This window comes from Pleurodeles waltl, chromosome 2_2 (assembly GCF_031143425.1).
Source record: "Pleurodeles waltl isolate 20211129_DDA chromosome 2_2, aPleWal1.hap1.20221129, whole genome shotgun sequence".
Lineage (NCBI taxonomy): Eukaryota > Metazoa > Chordata > Amphibia > Caudata > Salamandridae > Pleurodeles > Pleurodeles waltl.
Genome location: NC_090439.1, coordinates 1,071,067,904 through 1,071,085,861, shown reverse-complemented (window position 1 = coordinate 1,071,085,861; position 17,958 = coordinate 1,071,067,904).

The window sequence follows — 17,958 nt, the reverse complement described above, 5'->3', positions numbered from 1 at the left end:
TAGGTAGAGTATCCACCAGAAAGATTACCAAAGGTAAGTCACATTATCTTCTGATGAGTACTTCTATCTGCAGATTCCTCATCTTTTGGATAGATTCCCCAAGTGGTACTGGGCCAAGAGGTGGATTGAATTGCTGTTTAAACAAGAAATCCCAGGGTGGTGAGCATGCAAAGTGACCTTCCCTGAACACTTTATCAGATACATATCCCCACATTTATTTTTATCAAAGAGAGGCAGCTGACCCGACACCGCCGCTGTCTACTTTTCCATACCCATTATGTTCCACAATTTGTGTAACCAGTCAGTGTGTGTGGGTGTGACCTCCGAGCCCCAGTCTGAAAGTAGCAGGTGTTTAGCCACCCCTAGGGCTAGTGTAATGGTGCGCCCGCTAAGCGAGCGGAGATGATATGTCTGCGGATTAGGGAGTCCGAATAGTACATAGCTAGGAAATCTTGGGATGTTGGAGTCGTAAATTTCTACCACCTGTAGGACGGCTTCCCAGAAGGAGATAGTTTTGGGGCATTGCCACAGCAAGTGGGTAAGCGTGCCCCCTTGACCACAGCCACTCCAACACTTATCAACGCTGTGTGGTCTCCACCGGGCAACCCTCAGTCGTGTACAATGCCAGTAATGTGCGATCTTTAGGAACATTTCTTTAGTTGATATGTTGCGTGCGGTGACTCGCGCTCGATGTAGGATGTCCCTCCATTCCCTGTCCATGAATGAACAACCACACTCTAATTCCCATCTTCACCTGGCTGGCGTGTGGGGTGGCACGGGGGTAATCAGGAAGGTGTATAAGTCCGACAGGAGTCGTTTGTCCGATATGCGCATGAGCAACCATCTTTCAAATGGAGTGAGGGATCGGCTTGCGTGAGGTCGTATCAGTGGCGATGTCACCCAATGACGGACTGCTAAATATTGCCAGTATGTCGTGTCCGGAAGGCCATAGCCCTCCTGTATCTGGGCAAAGTCCATAATCCCCTCTGCATCGAAAAAGTCACCAATCCTTTTACAGTTAGCGTCTCTCCAAGACCCGAACAAGGCTTCGCTATGTGCAGGTGGGAAAGCCGGGTTCCCGATAAATGGGGTCTGCGGTGAGACCGGTGTGGACAGTCTCTTCCTCTCTTGGGCCTTGTCCCACGACTCCACTGTGGCCCTCAGGATAGGGGTGGACGGTGCTTCTTAGGCAGCCATGGGACCTTCCAGATATGTACCTCAGTTACGGCTTGGTCAATAAAGCACCAGTATTTCTCAGTGTATGGCCATAACCATTCTACCATGTAGCACAGTTGGGCTGCATGGTAATAACTCAGCAGGTGTGGGATTCCCAGTCCTCCATCAGCCTGGGCCAGATATGCTTGCATCTTCCCCATCCTGGCTTTCTTACCAGCCCATACATAGTCCCAGATAAGTGTTTGTATTTTATCCAGTACATCAGAAGGCGGCCGCAAGGGTAGAGTCCTCATGACCTTCGGCAGGAGCGTCATCTTGACCACAGCTAGGCATCCCAGCCAGAAGAGGCCATATGCCTTCCACCATGTCAGTTCTGTTTGGGCGTTCTGCAGGAGCGCATTATAGTTGTAGTCTGCAATAGCTCCTAGGGTAGGAAGGATCTGTAAACCCAAATATTTAATCCCATTTGTGGCCCAGGAGAAAGGCAGAGACGCCTCCAAGGTGGTCCTGTTTGATTCTGGTAACGCAAGATTCAGAATGGATGACTTGTGCATATTAGTTTTGAAGCCAGAGACTTCACTGAAGGCTGCCAACTCCCCAATAACTGCGGGGAGGGAAGACTATGGTCTAGCCAGGTGGAGAAGTACATCATCCGCATAAAGGGCCAGCTTGTGTGCCCTACCACCCATGGATATGCCTGTGATATGGGGGTGTGCTCTTATGCGTTCCATGTATAAAGCGAACAACAAGGGTGACAGGGGACAACCCTGCTGCGTGCCCCTGGACACAGGGAATTGTTGAGAGTGGGTTCTGTTCACACCTACTGCCGCTCTGGGCGTATCGTAGTTACAGCGTACTCAGTGACAGAACCTGGGACCCAAGCTGCAGCGCTCCATAACTGTATGTAAATACGGCCAGTGCACCCAGTCGAAGGCTTTCTCTGCATCTATAGAGAAGAATATGGCCAGCATCTGTGAACGTTGAATTGTGTCCAATAAGTGACAGAGACGCTTAGTATTATCAGCACACGATCTCTTTGGAATAAACCCGGTCTGATCCAGATCTACTAAATGCTGCATATAGGGATCCAACCTGTGAGCCGCTAAAAATCTTAGCGTCCACATTCAGCAGCGTGAAGGGGTGATAGGAGGATTATCGCCTTGGGTCTTTCCCCCACTTTTGGGATGACTGTTATTGTGCCCAGTTGCATCGAAGGGGGTAGGGAGCCAGTAGCGCCCAATGCATTGGACAGCCTTGGCAGTATGGGGGCCAGTTGGGCTCCAAAGACTTTATAAAATTCTGCCCCAAAGCCATCAGCACCCGGAGCCTTTCCTGCCTGGAGGCGCTGGATGGCTGAGAGCACTGCAGCGAGGGTAATGTCCCCATCCAGAGCATCTCTAGCCGCCTGTGGAATCTGGGGCAGGGGAGCCGAATCCAAATAGGCCCCCACTACATCTGCAACAAGGTCTTCAGCGGTATAGAGGGACATATAAAATTATTTGAATTGCTCGAGTATCTGGTCCTCCTGGTGCGTCAAGGAGTCATCGGGCAGAGTCAGCTCCGACACCCCCTTCTTCACCGCCTGCGATCGTAGGCAGTGCCCTAGCAAGCAATCAGCCTAATTCCCCTCCATGTAGTACTTTTGTTACGTACATAAAAGGCATGTTCTGCTTTGTCCATATCTAGTGCTCTTAACTGTTTTTGGGTCGTGTTTAGAAGCCTCCTGGTCGCCATCAACCCCGTGTGCCTATGTGAAGCCTCCAAGTCCCATATAGAGTCCTCTAGTTGCTATCTTTTGTTACGCCCGATTGTGTTAAGTCTTGCCGCTATGGCTATAAACTGACCCCTAAGAACCACTTTAAGTGCCTCCCATAGTGTACTGATTGTGGTCTCTGAGGTATAGCTTTTGAGAAAGTAGTGGTCTATTGTATCCCGAATTTCAGCGAGGTGTCATTGTATGTGAAGGCTTTAGTGTTGAGGCGCCAGTGTTTCCCACTCAATGGGTTGCGGGGAGCATGAGCTGCAAAGTAATAGGAGAATTGTCTGAGACAGAAGCCATTCCAATCTCTGAATGGGACACTGCGTTAGTGAAGCACGGCATGGTGAGGAAAAGGTCTATTTGGCCGTATGTTTGGTGGGTCACTGAAAAGAAGGTGTAATCTCTGTCTAGTGGGTGGTGTAATCGCCAGGTATCTGTCAAGCCTGCCTCGCTTAGCCATTCTCGAAAGCCTTTTGAAAAGGGTTCCGACTGACAGTATCGTTGGGCAGATCTGTCCAATTGGGAGTCTGGGTATATATTAAAGTCTCCCCCTATAATGACAATTGATGTTCGGCGTAAGGAGAACTCTCCCGGTCGAGTCTTTAAGAAAACTTTCCTGGTGGTCATTGGGGCCATAGACATTTGCTACTGTTATTGTACGATTGTAGATGGTAATATGTCTCCTGGGTATCTCCACTTGTGTGCCCACTATCTTCCCCGGGAAATTTGTGGCTATCAGAATCACTACTCCTGCCTTCTTGCCCTGCCCCGAAGAGTGGTACTAACAGTCATACCATCTTGACCGTAGTCGTTTCCAGTCTACTCTTAGTAAGTGGGTTTCCTGTAACAAGCAGATATCACATTTCATCTCCCGGAGCATTGAGAGAACGGCCAACCTCTTCACAGGAGCGTTAAGTCCCTTTACATTAAGACTAAGTATGCGTATCATTCAGTGCGTTGTAACTAGTGTTAGGTCATGTCCCAACTGTCCTGTCAAAGGCCCCACTACCCCGAAGATAACATCTACTTGTATCCTTCACACAGACAATATACCCAATATGGTCACAGTCAATAGGGTAGAAATACAATATTAAATATTTAGCGAACAATGAACAAAGTACCCCGCCTGGGAACGGGGTCAAATACTTCTGTGGGGTACAGTTTATTGCCATATTCCATTGCTCCTCCTCCTTTACTCTAGGGTTGTAGCCTTCGCCAGTCTATTGCCATCAAGTACAGCCGGCTTCCACATGTGACAGTCCTAACAGAACAAACTCTGTTGGGACCCTTCTGCATTCTCATCCATCAGGCAGGCGGAACACTACAAAAGTTGAACGGGATAGCCTTAATGTTCTGAGTCGGCTTCTGATGCACTGTCCAGAGTCTGCAGGCTTCTATGTAGTGCAGAACTCTCTTTCTTACTCTCCAGGTTTGTTGGCTTGGGCATTTTATATCTATTGGCTCTGGCTTTGCGGCGCCCCTCCTCTGCGTGTGGTCGTTGGTCCTGCGTGGGATCCCCAAGTGCAGAGTCTCCCATCCTAAGAGGCAATTCAGGTATCTCCTGGGCCTCTTCCATTGTGCGGACACTTTGTGTTTCGTTCTGCCAGACGAATTGTAGGTGAAAAGGATGACCCTATTTATATCTGATTCCATTCTCCCTGAGGGAGACAGTAACGGGCTGAAGAGCTCTACTTTAAGGCCCTCAAACTTGATTGTAGCCTGGTCATGGACTGCCGCTAAGATAGCCTCCTTCTGTCGATAATAATGTAGACAAGTCAGTATGTCCTGAGCTTGTCCAGGGGTGCGGGCAGGTGGCCCGCCCAGTGGGTTCGGTCTAGTGCGATGTCCTGGTCTTTCAGAGTGAGGGCACATGCCGGAAGAGGTGAATTACAAAGTCCTCAAGACTCCCTGAGACCGCTTGCAGCAGAACTCCTTTGATGTGGATATTTGAGCGCCATGACCTGGTCTCCAGATCTTCCAGTTGTTACTGCAGCTCTAGGTTCGGTTCTTCCAGTGCGAGGAGTTCCCTCCTGTGACTGTCTACTTCTTCATGAGCGTCCTGCAACTGCTCCAGCGTTTCTACTTGCTTTACCAGGTCTCCGACCTCCCTCCTCAGTCCCTTCACCTCTGTCACTATTTTACTGCTTTAAGGTAGCAAAGTCCCCTCTGAGGACACCAAATAGGTGCTCTAGGAATGCCTTTGTTATGGGAGCGTCAACACTCCTCGCTGGGCCCCATCATGTGGCAGTGCCCCCCTCCACGACCGGTTCCCCGGGGGGGATCTAGTTTTTTAACAAAAGTCTTTGTGAAGAGGTCTCTGAGAGGGTAGTCCTTCTTAGAGTGTCTCTGAGAGGCCATAACAGGTGGTTGAGACTGTTCTCCACAACAGGGCCCGCTGGCCAGGAGATCTAGGGCCAACTGGCTGAGTCCGCACTACCCCTAACAGACAGGTACTCGGTCCTGCGCACTTCTTGTCCACGCTGCCACACCGCCAGGCCCACCAGACGGGCCCGGTCGTCAGGCCAGCTCCAATCAATGGCCCAGCTACACATTCCCACGAGGGCCTCAGGCCCCCCCGTCCAGCACCACTGTGTGCTTCAAGTTATTATCCCCACCAAGCCCCCGGTCTCATGTGTCTATGCCTGTTGAGCGACCTGGCTCCCCTACCTGGGGCACGCTCCCCGAAGTTGGTCTGGCTCATAGCCTCTCCTCAGAGGCGGCGTTCGTCACTGTCCCACCGAGTTGGGAGACTGGCCTTGTCGCGCTGCGGCCCACCCACAGCCACGTTAGGCCTCCAGGCGTCTGCAGGGAGAGGGGTGGATGTTCGGGTCCTGGGAATGCGCCGGCAGCGCAGATAAGGTGGGGGACAGGAATCGGTGCCAATGTCCCCTATTCCTCCTCACCGCTTCTCTTGTTCCCGGCTTGGTGGCTCGTCCCACTGGCCGGCGTGGCCACTGCCTCTCAGCTCATGAGGCCCGGGTTTACCGCTCACCACAGCCCACGCCGTCTCCGCCGCTCTTCATCACTCAGGACCAAGCCCACCGGTCTCAGTGGGTCCCCAAGGTCAAAAAGGACATCTCGGATGGCCACCGTGTAGGCCTCAACTACACCCTCTCAGTCACCGATGATTGAGCTCCGAGGAGATTCTCCTATGCAGCTGCCATCTTGGCCACACACCCCCCCCTTTTAATGTTTTTTTTAACTCGTGAAAGTCGCAAATTGAATCAGATTTTGGATTTTTCATAAAATGACAGATGAATCCGCTACTTGTAATATCATATCTTGCAATTGCATGCTGACTTGTGAATCATCTGCCATTTTCTACATTTTTTCTGGTCTGTTACTAAAACCTTCCACACCTCTAAGACATCCCAAATCCCTATCTCCGTTAATTTTTTTTCACACACCACAGTTGTCAATGCAAAATTGGTTTGTGAGTTTCATGATGGAGAAAAAAAAATCTACAGAGACCTTCATCAGGTAATCACATTTGTTAAAAATTCAAATGTAGGGGAGTCGTTAATCTTTGAATCACAACTTTAAAGGGCAGAGATAACCAAAAATGTTAGGCGTTTGAAAAAGCCCACTTTTTCAAAAAACAGGCATCTGGAAGGCTGCTGAACAGATGTACCCAAGCACAACAAAAAACATGCTTTCTCAGTAAAGTTCTAAATTCATGCAGTTTGGCGTAAATACTCTGAGTTTTTATTGCTTTAGGTGCAAGCAAAATATCATAAAGCAAAGAAAATCCTTCTTTGTTTCTCTGCATGGAAGGGCATGCAATTTGGGAGGCCAAATCTTAGCTGAGTATGCTAATCGATTGCCAAATTGCACACAGATCTGTCTCTGTGAGGCAAAGTTATAGGCAAAGCAAAAAATGCCTTTTCAATGGGAAGTGTGGCTGAGCCATTAACTACAGTGTAACAATAGCTACTGTGTAAATTTCCTGTTGCTCCCATATTAAGCAGTAAAAGGAATTTTGCACTCTACATTTTACAACTCAAGGTAGATAGAGACCCGTTTTGCAAATCTAAGTGTTCTTGCATGGTCCCATATCAAAGGAATTGGAGATACAACAGCAGCTGCTTCTGTGTGCTTCTAAGTGGCAGATCCTCAACAGGATGCTCAGGGTGCAGCTCTGCAGCCTGTGAGCTGCCATATACTGCTCCTTGACTTTCCCCCACACTGTTTATTATTCAATTGAGAAGTGAACATTGTCCAGATTTTCATGGACAATGCCTATGGCCTGGGCAGCTCTCTTGGCCTCTCCACAAGGCTCCTGATGACAGAAAGGGTAGGAAAGGCTGCAATATGCTCAATCTACAGAGCTCTGTTTATAAAACAGCACTCAAACTATAGATGTTTGGATTGTGTGGGAAATGTACCTTTTCTGCAGGGTCACCCCAGATTTTTCTCCTTTAGCTGGACCCTATATTTTTGCTGGCTGTAGAACTCTGTGCACTTTATCCCTTCTAACCAGAGGTAAAGTGATGTGCTCCTATTTCCACATGGTGAAATTAGCATACCCTGAATTGGCATAAGACCCTAGTATATGGTACAATGTGTATACCAAGGGTCTGTAAGTTAAATGTAACTAGTGGACTGCAGCACCCATTGTGCCACCCACTACAGTGGCAGTGCAGACATGACTGCTGGCCTAACAATTTTAGCATGGCTGTTGCAGTTTTAAACTGCAATTTCAACCTGTCAAAATAACCTCTTTTGACTGGTCAATGCCTTCCCTTTCCTTTAACTATTAATGTGTCAGCCCTTTGCTGGCCTTATAAGTCACGAAGAAGGCCTTTAAAAGAAGCACATGTAGCAATTTAATGTTAAACATGCCCTTAAGGTGAAAAAGCCACACATGCCATTTTCACTGTACAGGACTGGCTCTTCCACAGGAAAACACTGAGTTACATTATTACATTTAATAATGCAAATTTTGGTTAAGAAACATCTAGAAAAATAATAAAACAATAATTTGTAATATTTAATAAAATCCCAATTCAATGGTTAGGTTGGATTGTTGATAAATATTTGAGAAAATACTTTTAGAATGTTTTACCTGCCTAACAATCCTGCTTCACAAGTCTATTGGGATTTTACTTCCTAAAATCTGAACAGAAAGCACTGTTTGTCAACCTGTGTAACAGATACAGAACCCAAGTGTGAGCAAACTCCTCCTAGCTCTGTAGACAACCATGTATTGAAAAGGAACAAAGATTAATGGTAATTAGCGCAGGACAGGAACCACTTGCTAGAGGGATGCTGAAAGATGGGTCTGCAAGCTCTAACAGCATAAAGGTAAATCAGTCAATTTGTAGGGCGCTTCTTGTCACCAGTGAGAGTATCCAGGCGCTGGCATGGTCCAGTTGCTTAGCCAGGTCTTCAGGGACCTCTGGAACTCTGGAAGAGATGGGGAGGTCTGGAGATTAAAGTGTAGCTTGTTCCATGTTTTTGCTGCTAGGTAGGAGAAGAGCGACCTCTGCATCTACTACATTAGATGCAGGAAGGTGAAGATTAGAGAAAGGGAGGTGGAGCAGATGTGTTTGGTGGGCTGATGGAAGTTAAGGAGGTGGCTCAAGTAAGTGGATCTGCAGTTGTGTAGGACCATGTAGGGCTGGTTCAGGACTGGCATCGTTTCTGTACAGGGTGCCAGTGGAGTTCCCTGAGGTAGGGAGTGATGTGAATTTATCTAGGGAGATCCAGGATGAGTCGGGCTGCAGCATTTTGTATGATCTAAAGTCCTCTGAGGAAAGCTGCGACCCCTGCGTAGAGAGCGTTGCTGTAGGCCAGTTGGTTGGAGATGAGGGCCTGGGTGATGGCGCTTCTTGAGCTTTGGGGCAGGCATTTGAAAATTTTACAAAGCATGCAGAGGATGAAGAAGCAGGAGGAGGGGTCAGTTGATCATAGTCATCATGGTTAGCTTGTTGTCCAGAATGATGCCTAGGTTCCTAGTGTGGTCAGTGGGGGGTAGGAGTAGGTCAGAGTCCTTGAGGGCCACCAAGATGCATCCCATGGAAAGCCTCTGTTTCTGAAGATCAATTCCTCTGTCCCATGTTGGGCTTCAGGCAGTTGTCCTTCATCCATTCAGTGACATCTCTCATGCAGTTGTGGAAGCTGGTCTTGGTGGTGTCTTCAGAGAGGGAGAGGATGAGTTGTGTGTTATAGGCATAGGATAAGATGTTAAGTCTGTGGGTTTTGACGATGCTGGCCAGAGGTGTCATATAAAAGTTGAAGTGGTGTGGCTAAGCTAAGATCTTTGGAGTACCCCAGAGATGATTTCCTTGGATCCATAAGTGAAGGGAGGAAAGGCAGACGCTTTGCATTTTTCTGATGAGGAAAGAGGCGATCCATCTGTGAATGGCTCCTTGGATGCCAGTATTGTACAGCCTTCTGATGATTGTGTAGTGGGAAGCCATACTGAGGGCTGTAGATAGGTCTAGGAGGATCACATCTGCAGTCTCTCCTCAGTCGAGTAAGGCTTGGATGTTGTTGGTAGCCATGATGAGGGTTGTCTCCGTGCTGTGGTTGCTGTGGAAACTGGATTGGAAACATCAGATTAGGAGGTTACATTCCAGATGTGAGAAGAGTTGTTGGTTGATGCTTGAAGGAAGAAGTGAAAGAAACCAGAGTTGTAGGCCCGTGTCAGGATACTTCAATTCGATTTCCTCAGAAGCAGAAGATAACTCCTCAGTCCCGACCCGAGCTACTCACAACGAATATTAATCCTTCGTGCTGAGTACCCCGGAGGGGGAAAGGGGAATGGGATGGTAGAGAGACTGCCACAGAGATGATGAACGCCAGTACTCAGTCTGCCTCTTCACATCTAAGATTGGATACAACACCTGCAAGAGTCACAGTCGCAATTACTAGGGACATACAACATCAGTTTTTCACTTTCTACTCTCAACACTTAATTCTCTTTAATTCTATTATTTCTTCACTCACCCTGAGTTCTCTGTAGCCTTGCTTCTCTCTATAAATGATAGCTCTTCTTAAAAAAATGCTTATTACTGATTCTGGAAGAACTTCTCAACCTTTGTTAGAGATTGGTTTTATGTTGCTATATATATATATATATATATATAGTTGGTGATAATGCGTTCTTCAAATCAGCTGATGTTATTTAATTTCTCCTGTCTTATTGTGACTTCTATCAATAATTGTATTTGTAAATGCTTGTTTATTAAAGTTCGTTTCTCCTTTCTTACTTCGACATTTGTTGATAACTTGTATTTGTAAATGCTTGTTTATTACAGTTAGTTTCTCCTTCCTTACTTCGACATCTGTCGATAACTTGTAGTTGTAAATGCTTATTTATTTAAGTTTGTTTCTCTTTTAAACTCTATTTTGGTTTATTACCATTGAATTTGTAAATGCTTATTTGTTAACAGTTCGTTTCTCCTTTAAACGTGGCCTTTGTTTATAACCTTGACATTTGTAGATACTTGCTCTTTTAAAGTTCGTTTTTTCTTTGACTTTAATATCTTAAACAAGAACCTTGTAAACATAAGGTTAATTCATACATTAACTCTGTAGCCTTGCCGACTTCCACGGGAACGGTCTACTATCAAACTCTTCGAATAAACCATGACAATATTTATCCGTTTTCTGTAATATAATCTTCAAATGTAATTTTACCTCACAGGAGTTTCTGTTCTGAAGTGCGCTATCTCTCCACACAGCTGATTCCTGTCAGACCTCAGTTGAAGTGCAAGGCTTCCAGCTGGAGAGCTCGTAACTTAGCAACCAACCGATTGCAAGACTAGAACTGTAACTAACCTTCAGGACTCACAGCGGCCATCTTGGATCTTCTCTTCTTGATTCTTCCTTTGAAATAAGCGCAAGATTACTCTGCAAACCTTCTTCCAGTTTGGGCTTTGCTGTCTCCACTGAGGATATCTCTTTGCTTTTCTCATGCACTTCTTTGATTTGACTTGGCAAGTTTGTGTGGTCATGACAGCCCGTTTGATGAGTGGCCATTAGAAAATCTTAAAATGTCACCATTGGGTCCTGTTTTAAAAAACAGCAAGGTGCATTGAGATTGAAACATCACATGTCATTGCCTCACGGAGATTCTGTTAATAATTTAATTACCAGTGAAGACGCCATGGTGAGAGATTAGTCAGTGGATGAGGCATTTGCTTTGTGGGACAAGTGTGGAAATTGCAAAATTAGATATATCTGCTTTTCGGCTAGTGCTGGTTCATCTGCATGATTTTTCATTGCTGGTGCTGCAATTTGATGGTGATATTTTCATTGACAGAATGTTAATGATGGGATGTTCAGTTTCATGTTCTTTGTTTAAGATGTTTAGTTCCTTCTTACATTGTTTTTCCTTGATTGATTTGTTGGAGGAGGTATTAGTTCCTCACAAGCTGTAATTTAGGAAAGTGCAAAGGCTGCTCGGTTGCTTAAAGTTCAACATTTTCTTTAAGGTTAGATATGTGCCCGGTGTAGATAATAACATTGCAGATGCATTATTTCATTCATAGTGGCAGAGGTGGTGTGAGCCAGCACCAAGAGCAGAACCAGAAAAGATCAAGATCCGCTGGACCTGTGGCTGATGGGGAGATATGAATGTTTGATCTTATTGAAAGGTCAATAGCTATTTCGACCACAAATGCATACAAGCAGGCCTGATAGCAGCATACAGGAGAGGATTGAATCCAGTTGAATTTCATTTAAGGCAATCAGGTGCTGAAACACCTAATGAGCCAGGTTGATATGGATTTTTCATTGGTCACTATTTCAAGTAAGGTGGCAGACACATCCTTTTACACTAAGGCTCGTATTTATACTTTTTTAGCGCCGCATTTGCATCTTTTTTTGACGCAAATGTGGCACAAACTTACAAAATACAATTGTATTTTGTAAGTTTGCACCGATTTTGTGTAAAAAAAAAGACGCAAATGCGGCGCTAAAAAAGTATAAATACGGGCTTAAGTGTTTTTGGGGCTGGGACCTGATGGAGGCTGAAGAATGTTGAAGGATTTTGGCAGGGTGGACTAAAGAAGGGGCTGCCCGATGTGACAGACGTAGACCAATTTCTGGTAAGTTGCTCTTGGACATTGTTGGAAAGTTGTCGTTATATCTTGGGAAGTGGCGTTGTTTTCTTAGTGCATGGCTTGGTTATTTCATGGAGCTTTTCCTATCTGGGCGATGTTGGGTTGGAGAGCAAGAAGTAGGTTGTTAAAGGAAGATGTTGTGGCTTCGGATGATGAGGTGAGAATACGGTTATCTCATAGCAAGATTGACCAGTTGGGGTCAGGAGGCTGTGATGCACAGAACGCTTCCTGGAGCATGTTGTTCAGTTTTCAAGTTGTCCAGGTTTGTTCAGTTGGTAGGGGCGATATCCAATACCGTTTTTGTACAAGAGGACTGTTCTTGCTTGACCTCTTACCAGGTTCTATGAGTGTTCAAGCATGTTTTGGAGGTAATGGATTTGTGTGCTGCTGAGTATGAAACACATTCATTTACAATTGAGGGTGCAGAGAAGGCTAAGCAATTGGGTTCCTCTAATGAGATAATAAAACAACTTGGTAGGTGGTGGACAAATAGCTATCGCAGATATGTTTATTATTTAGTTCACTAAATTAACTGTTCTTTTCCTTGCTTAGGTTATGTTGTGGAACCATGCAGTGATATTTATGAGGAATGGATTGTGGGGCATTCCTTTGTTCATTGGGTGCCATAACAAGTGGAGGCCAGGATATTCGACAGATAACTAGGACTTGATGGTGCAAGGGTGTTGGTTTCATGGTGGGAAAAGAGCAGATTTGAGGCGGGTGATTTGTTTGACATGTTAGCAAAACATACAACAGGAAGGAAGTGGCAGATTTATTGGTTTTTCATCTGGGGGAAATGATTTGGTTTACTTGTCTGCATTGATTTGCTAAAAACACTGAAAATGGATTTGGTCAGGATTAAGGAATGGTGACAGGGATGCACATTCTATGGACTGAGGAGAGTTTGGAAGGATGCTAAGGAGCTGTGTGCAATTGAGAAGAAGGGTCTACAGAGAAATTAGAGGTTTTTGTAAAATTATGGGGATTTCAGTATTGAAACACAAGGAGATTGTGCAGGGAAATCAGTCTTTGTTCCACAACGATGGGATTCATTTGTCAGATTTTAGCAGTGAGAGTTATCTGTCAGAGCTGTGTTTAAGAATTGCAGAATTGTTGGAGGAGAGGTTATGGAGTTAACAGTAATGTTTTGGGGATTGTCAAGACTGGTTCAGAGATAAGTTGGAAGGTGGGGCAGGAAAATGCCTGAGGGTTTTCCTGGTTGGCCTGCCAACAGGACAAATGTCGTATGTGGGGGGGCTCACAAGTGTGGGGGAAAACAGCTCAGGGAGGTGGGAGATATGATAAAAGGGATGTATTGGGTGAAGGTGACAGCTGAATGTTTTTAGTGACCTCAGTGGGTGCAGGATATGCATGATACATTGGAGTGTGAATGAAGGAATTTTTGTGGGAGGGGAAAAGGGAGATTTTAGAAGGGTGGGTTGGTTTAGAAGTATATAATGTACTAGTGAGTTTATCGTTAGTTTCATAAGGAAATTCAGCTAGATGTTTTTGTTGGGGTTATGATCAGTTTTCAGATTTGTTCTATTAAAGTGCCCTTTTACCCTTACAACTGGAGTACAGTGTCATCTTTGCACACCATCTTGCCTGAGTACCCCTGCACTTTCTAAGGGGCACTCGGCTTGTGTAAGCACTAGAGCAGCGCAGGAAGCACATATGCGCATGGTCCATCTGGCTCCCTGTCCGGCCAACACTGTTCTATATGGACTTGGGAGCCAGCCCGCTAATTATCCGCCGATAGTCCACGTAGTCCGGGAGCAAAGGCTGGGCACACTCCACCCTCTGAGCATATGTAGGGGGAAGAGCGCCAAGCATGGTTTATTCTTCAGTCCTTGAGAATATGGGGGGCCACTGGGGACCACGTGAAGTTGGTAGTGCAGCAGCGCTCCATGGATGGGCCAGTCTATTGGCCCCCCCCAGAGATATACTAGAGGTTTAGGAGGGAGACGCTACTCCCATTCCAACCTGCTTCAGTCCTGCGGGTGCCAAGTTGTATTCTTGCTTTTCCTGAGCCCTGGTGGGCCAGTTTGGACCGGGAAGGGCTACTTTAGCATCTGGTGGCCAGCTCTAGACACCAGAAGGAGTTTCTTCAGGCCTCCTGGCCTCTCGATATTTGCTTTCTTCAAGGAGATTGATTTTCACGATGTACCTTCTTTGTGCAGGACCTGTCTCCTCTCTGGGCACCAGGTACCTCTCCTGGTCCCAGGGTTTCCCTCAGCAGCACCCAAAGTAGAATGCCCTTCTCTATCTGTGCCCTTCAGGTCCCATAGTCTCCTGGTTTATGTCTTGCAAAGCACTTGGGGCAGTGAAGGTATGGGTCCTCTGCCTTCTGGAGTCCAACTCCAGCAGAATCCGTACACAGAAGATCCAGGGTAGCCTTCTAGGGTCCCCACCTCCCCAAGCAGGCCCTTCCCTCTAGTCTTCCCAAAGGGGGCGTATGGGGGCCAGTGCCACTAACCTCAGAGAAACAATTCCTAGTCCATAGGGGCCAACTGAAATCATAATTCCTAGGATCCATCCTTGCAGTAAGGGTAAAGTATCTTTCAGCTGGCATTCCTACTGTGTCATTTACTCAAGTCAAGGTCCAGACTGTTCTCAAAACGCTGTTCTTTGTGCAGGGGTTTATAAGTGTTGATGGAAGGTTTCTAGATGGTGGGGACATCTGTATAATCCCAGGGTGACACTTCATTACTACACCCCTGTCCCAAACCTCCTGTACAGTATTTTGGGACATTCCAATATGGCACTTTGAAGTGATCTGTTAAAAGATCTCTCTGTGAGCCTGAAGCCATACCCCTTAACTGCCAAAGCTGCTTGGTCCTTTCCATCCAAAACTTCAAAGGGGAGCCCCTTATTGTGTTTGGTTGCCCTTTGTTTCTGTGGGATTGAGCCTTCCCAGGCCAGGTGCAGTGTGAGAGATAATTAAGAGAAGAACTAATTACTTGTTAATGGCCCAATTGTGTGAGGAGGCCTTTGATCCTCCAGCTGGCCAATAAATTAATTAACTTGCCCCACCAGGCAGAATAAAGGCCTGGAATCTCACTAGAAGCAGAAGCAGAGGGAGAGAAATGTGATGAATCTTCAAGCGCCAGAGGTAGTGCTGATATAACAAAAGTGACGTAGATTAGCACTTGATGTTTTTACAATATGATGAGTGTGTCACGCTAGTCCTAGGCCTCGGAATGATGAAATTGTAATTGGGGGCAGAGTTTGTCCATAGTATACAATACAGTGACGCATACACACTCTTTTCAGTAACAACTATAGGTGTACCTATTCACAGTAGTAATGCTCACTCTTATTATAAGGCATACGCCATATCAGCACCAATCCCTGAAGTGCCCCAGCTATGTGAGGCTACCCCTGCTCAGATATCAGCCAGAGTTAAAAGGTAGTCTCACACCCTCAGCCTTTACATGTGCACACGTGTTCACATGCAACTAGCCCGCAGCCTTCTACCTTAGCTGTGCAGCGGCACAACTTATCTTAAAAATGCGGACCCTGGCAGTTAGCAATCCCATTTCATTGTAACAGAGCTTACAGTGAGTGAGACTCAGTCACAGCAGAAGTCCATAAACCAAGTAGTCTAAAAAGCAAAAAATCAAGGGGAATTAAGTGGGGCAGAACCTGTTTATCACATCCCCATTTAAGAACACCCCATGCCCAGCAACTACTATTCTCAGAGGCTGCCAGAAAATTATGTAACTCTCTTGCAAGGGCCGGAGACTGAACCTGCTGTCTCTCCAGCTTCTGATATATGTCCCCAATACGTAGGCCACTAAACATTGCACATCCTTGTTGATATTACTATTTGTTTACTGGACCAAAACTTGACAAATACTCTATCACATGTAACAGATCAACTGTATAATGCAGATATCCTCCCAATGACTCTGGGTGCTTTATAAAACGTTAAAGTAAACCATTAGGCAAGTAACCTTTTGGGGTCCCTTAGCATAAAGTATGATTTTTGTGGCGGCTGACCAATGTGGGCATCAAGGCTCTGACTTCCCTTTTTAGGGTCGAGCCTGCATCGCATGCGAGGCGCTTTAGGAGTTAGAAAGGTCTCGGAGCCCCGTCCACGTCACGTCAGTGTCTTTCATTGGTTCGTGGGCTTGCCTGTTAAAATCTGCTTGCTTTCTTTAGTGGAAGGCATGCATACGTCATGCCTTTTCCGGTGGTTAGCCCTCCTCAAGCGCAGCGACCAGGTACTGAAAACATGCGAGGCTCGCTGTTTTCCGTCCGGCTTGTGGACTTCTTTTTATCTTTGCTCGCAGTGCAATCTCGCTTGGCAGAAGTCGAGCGCTTTCCATGACATCGACCCTGTTACATAGTTAATTGCACTTTTTTCCGGTTACGTAGATAATTGCACTTTTACCGATAGGTTTCACTACATTTAATGGGGCAAGAAAAGTCCGGTTGGGCGTTTACAAATGCTAATAGCTCTAACTCAGAGAAACGTGAGGCCCGTTGCTTTGCAAATGCTTGTTTTTATTTGCTTCCTATAATTTTGTTTTTACTACTAGTCCCAGTAAAAATGACACTGACTGACTGCCTCAGGAAGCACAAACAAGTCAACCAGGTGCATCACCGGCCAGCTATTGACGATCTCACAGCCCTGAGGTTTGTGATTTTAATAGTGCCGTAAAGGTCTTTGCTTCTGTGCTGAAAGGTGCCCCCGATATGACACACTACAGCATCACCAAAAAGTCACCCCTGGTTGCTGCAGGTTTCAGCCTGCACTTCCCTGTTCTGCATGTCAATCAAGAAAGCTGCTTGAGCCACCTCCTGTTCCACAGCTCATCAAGAATCTCTGACCACATCCTGTGACAAGCTGTAGAGGGTGGGGTTGGCTAGAGGGGCTGCAGGCAGCCTCCGGTGCTGAGCGTGTGCACATATGCAGCTTTCCACCGATACCGGGCACAGCAGCAGCTGCTGAAACTTAGACATCTTCTGGGTAGCTTGTCTCGCCCAGCTGGTATTTGATGCATTAAAAAAACACAGGAAAAGGAGTAAAGAATGCACACACAAATTCCACTTAACAGCATTTAATTTGTGCCCAGTCCTGACAGAAAGTGCTCGTTGGCTGGACTGGCCTAACAGTCATTCACTCCAGGCCTACCCCCTGAAGGGCAGGTGTCATTATGCTGTGTGTACTGGTTTGTAGCGCTGACAGTGAAAAAATTGAGACATCCGGGACCCTGTCATGGCAGTGCATGTACGGGAGACTGATGTGCCCTGTCTGCCTGGCATATTCCCACCTGACATTCCTCAGCTTCTTTTCGGGTTTGCCGATCTGCCTATCTTAATTATCTGCGAGAATTTTTTTTTTTTAAAGCAAGCTCAGTAAAATAACTTTTTTTCCACGAGGATCACACAATTTTATGAAGCAAACAAGAAAGCCGAGGCTGATTCCAGGTTTTCTAGTTCTACATTGTAGATTTCAGACACTAAAAGATTATCACTTTCTCTTGCCCGTTTCACATCAAAGGTTACTGCTTTGTCTGTAATTCTAGGTGCACGAGGGTCGAGAATTGGTGGTAGACTGAAGCCACTTGAAAGCCTGACTTCCTTTGAGGTCTAAGAAGGCCTCGAACTTGGCCAGGGCCTGGCTTCGGGCTTGAGCTCCCGGTGACTCGCCTACCCCTGCAGAACACCAGCCAAGCAGGCTCAGAGGCAGCCCCTGTGAAAAGAAGACTCCTGCAAAATCGGTGAGAGATACATTTTACTTGTGCATCTTCATACATGGCTGGCATGAATGCAGGATTAAAGGAACTGCTCCTCTACCCATTGAATAACAACATCCTGCACAGCGCATGGACATTCTTACCTTAACTACAGACATTCCCTTTTAGAAACAAAATATTATTAAAGGAAACTGTAGAAGAAACTAATTAAGGAAATAATACAGAAGGCTTCGAAAGCTACATCATA